We start from the raw sequence: 4,422 nt of genomic DNA, 5'->3' as shown, positions 1-4,422 counted from the left end.
CATCCCAGCTCCACGCATAATTTCCTTTGCTTCACTTGAAGTTTTTAAGGCTTCTGATACATCATCTGCTCCTGTAACAAGATCATCAACATACATGCATGTATCAAGAATTTGAAAGGTATCGGGATACACATTTCTGTACTTTTGGATATGCAGCTTTATAGTTGCAGCTAACAAAAAAGGACTGGAATTAACACCAAAGAGCACACACTTAAATCTATACACTTCTAGCTGATCGTCGGTATTCTGCAAAGGTGTATCAATATTCTTAACAAATAAAAATCTAACTGCATTTCGATCTTCCTCAGCTAATACGATTTGTAAAAATGCTTTTTCGATATCTCCTAAGATTGCAACTCTATTAAGTCTAAAATATATCAGCAAGTGAAATATATTTTGATTCAGATTAATACCTGGCCACAAACAATCATTCAGGGACAGACTGCCTATTTCATGTGAGCTCGCATCAAATACAATACGCATTTTTGTTGTAATGCTTTCTTCTCTATAAACTGCCTGATGCGGCATATAAAAAACTGGCTTGTTTACTGGTTTCGTAGAATCTAATACTCTTTCTATTATCCCTTGATTTAGGTACTCTTCTAAAGTTTCTCTATATTTCAGGTATAATGTATTATCATGCTGCATTTTTCTCATCAGGATTTTTATTCTTTTTTATGCGACACCAAAATGTTCCCAACGTTTCTTCCAAGGCAAACTAACAATATAACAACCATCTTTGAAACTAACAGTTTTGTTGAATATCTTTAATGCTTTATCTTCATCGTAAGAATTGGGATCATCTCTAATACCAATTGATTCCAAATCAAAAAACTTCTTCAACTGTGCTTCGACATTGTCATAAATTAACCCACAATGCATTAATTGTTTCTCATGTGGTAAATCTTCAATGCTACCGCTTACCAAATACCCAAATGCTGAGTTTTGTAACACTAAATTTGTATTTGGTACATAAATTTGCCCGGATCTTATCAAATCGAAAAATATTTCAGATCCTAAAAGTAACTGAATTTTACCCGGTTTGTGAAAGTCTGGATCAGCTAACGTAACTCCTTGTGGAATCTCAATATTACAGACTTCAATTTGTCTAGAAGGCATTAAATGAGTAATTTTCGGAATTACGAAAAAATCTAGTTTACGACTGTATGTATTTCCTCTATTTAAAATAACCGCACTTATTTTTGACTTCACCGTTGTTGAAATACCAGATAAACATCCTACTGATACGTTTACATTTTCTCTTTGCAAATGAAGCTTCTCAGCTAATTCCGATGAACAAAGATGAATCATACTTCCACTGTCAAGCAAAGTTCTGGCTGGAAATATTTCTCTTCCATTTCCCTTAATATAAGCAATTGCTGTCGATAGTAGGACTCTATTAACTGCATTACAATTTTTATTTACATTAGCTGTCATAAAACACTCGCTATCCTTATTTATAAATGGCTTTGCGTGAGCGTTCAGTTTCGCTACTTCCGTCGACGAACTGGCATCTGACATTTGATCCGACAGAGAGGCGATTTCGCAACTCTCTCTATTTTGGGAAATCGAAACTTTTTCTCGCTCATAACACAGTAACGAATTGTGCTTTTTTCTGCATACCCTACAAGAGTAATTTGAAGGGAAATTTCTCACTCCATGATTTCCAAAACAGCAGAAACATAAGTTGTGTTTTTTAACATACTCGACTCTATCCTTTAAGCTGAATTTTTAAAATTTAGGGCATTTAAATAATTTATGTTCCACATTACACAGTTTACAAATTAAAGCACGTTTTTCAGTCACACATGAAACCATTGAAGAAACCTTTGATTGACTTACTGAAGCTTTTGATTTAGACATTACTGGAATTCTAGAAGCGAATGTCCTCGCGTGATCCTTTAGAAATTCTAATAACTCTGTAATATTCGGTATTTTTTCTTTCTTTAAATTCCTTTCCCACCATAACTTAGTATTCTGATCAAGTTTCTGGCTAAGAATAAAGGCAAATATAGCGGATGAAACCCCATCTAACTTTTGTTCTAAACATTCTAACGATCTTACAACTTCACTTGTAACATCAATTAAATTTAGAATCGCAGAAGCTGACTCGTTTTGAATAACGGGAATACTCATAAATCTTTTAAGATGAGCATACACTTGTTCTCTAGGATTCGAGTATCTTTCTTCGAGGAGAGACCACGCTAACTTATAATTATTATCCGTTATAGCTATCGTTTGGATAATTCTAAAAGCATCTCCTTTCAGTGCTGATTTCAAATATTGCAATTTTACAGCATCTGATAAATTTGGGTTTTGATCAATACTCGCTTTAAAAATGTCCTTAAAGGAAAGCCAAGAATGCATTTCTCCTGAAAATGTCGGTAACGAAATCTTAGGTAAACGCACAACAGTATTTTCAGAAATTACTGCATTTTTTACTTTTTCTTTAACAACGTTCGACAATCTATTATTTATTTCAAATTCTATATCAATAATACTACTATTGATTTCATATTGCTCACTGAAGATTTTTTTCGATATTTTCTTCACTACTTAAATTGATAATAGAATCAAAAATATTATCGAATTCATTTTGCAGATTGTTAAATTTAGTTTTTAACAATTCTAAATCACTAACACTTAAATCTGGCTCACAAAGTTTCTTTTGCAACTTCGATAAGATAGTTTTTTGTTTTCTCTTTTTAATGAGAACATCTTTCAGTTTCGTAGCCATTTTCGCTACACTTATTAATAATAAATTATCACACAAACTTAATTCAGAATTTACTAAACGCAACAGTTAATAATGAATAGAGTTTCAAGGGTTTTTTACTTACCCATTTCTTTCAGCAACTGGCTATAATCCACAAATACAAATTCCATTGAAACAAAATGGCAAACTCACTGTTTTACACTAGATTTTTTATTTAGCTGATCTCTCTGGGGCTCTACTGGACCACTCAAATGATCCGGCGATTTCTAAATGGACTATAACTCTCAATTAAACTAATTTACAAACTACTTTGTAACAAGTAAGTAATTCACATTCTTTTTGTAAACAGTAACGATGGCAGCGCCATCTGGCTTCAGAGGAACTTAACACCGATTGCGGTCCGTCCTAATGAAAAGAGCTGCAGGAGTACTTTCGTGGAAAGTTACAGAACTGCAAAGCATTTCTTTCGTGAAAACAAATTTTATCAAGATATCATCGGTTCTGTGTGCATTCAATTCATTACTAACCTGTACATCCGTAACACTTTTTATTTATCAGTTCCAACTCTTATCTTCCCATGGGAAGTAACATCTACCAGTTTTACAAAAAGGATATACTACTTTTATTTCTGAATCCTTACTCAATTCTACCACAAATATATCAATATATGGAATTTAATAGTTATAAACTGTTTAAGAAGTGTTTCTGAGATTAGACAGCAGAAAAAGCAAAACAAGAACGCATTAATTTGTAAAGACATTGTAATACAAGGGTATTCTTAACAAAGCAGGCAAGGATTATATGCTTAGGGAAAAAAGACTGCAACTGCAAAAGTATTTGTAGTGATTGTGGTTTATCATATATTGGGCCAAACTATGAAAACCTTATAACATTGCATTAAGCAACATGAAGCATATATTAAGGAAAAAGGAATCCCATAAATACTATGTTGCATCCATTGCTCTGTAACCAAAATTATTAAAAAAAAATCTTATGTTAGGGGTTTTAGATACTTAGAGGTACCTTACATTCATAAAAATCTTTCAGTTCAAGTAATGATACAAATTCCAATCTTTACTCTCGACTTTTAAAGAAATGGTTCATAGTTTTCATTTTTTATCAAGAGATGATGCAAATAGCTTTGTTTACTTATTTGTCAAAGCGCTCTTGAATTTTCTGGTTTGGCAACACATACAGTTTCAAAAATTTTGAACACACGTTGCCCTTCACAATTTGCAAGCTGCAACAGTTGACACATAGTACTTCCAGCATTTCTTAAGTTAGCAGTGGAAAAGATTACGAGTGGGTGAGATTCAAGACACAGGGAAATAGAAATAAAGATGCCTAACTTATTAGGCAGTGTACTGCTCATGGTATTGTGCATTTTTTAGGAATGTACATTTTTTTTCACAGATATGATACTGTGAGAGTTACCAGTAGTTTATCCAAGAATATTTTTAATTTTTTATGTTGCCACTGTATGCGTTTCCATCAGAAATTAAATTATTTACATAATTTTCCCTTGATTCTTGTAAGATAAAATTAGTAAAAATGTAGAAGGAGGAATACCCAAATAAATATGGTATTTGTATAAAATTACATTCTCATTAGAATCCTTCTCTCTCTCTCTCTCTTTTTTTTTTTTTTTTTTTTGTGTGTGTGTGTGTCTGTTTTAGGTAGCTAGTAAATAATAAAAACATTAAAAA

The sequence above is a fragment of the Stegodyphus dumicola genome, chromosome 5 (assembly GCF_044657685.1).
Source record: "Stegodyphus dumicola isolate Sdum_Otavi_A_Nest chromosome 5, ASM4465768v1".
Taxonomy (NCBI): domain Eukaryota; kingdom Metazoa; phylum Arthropoda; class Arachnida; order Araneae; family Eresidae; genus Stegodyphus; species Stegodyphus dumicola.
This window is presented reverse-complemented; position numbering follows the sequence as displayed.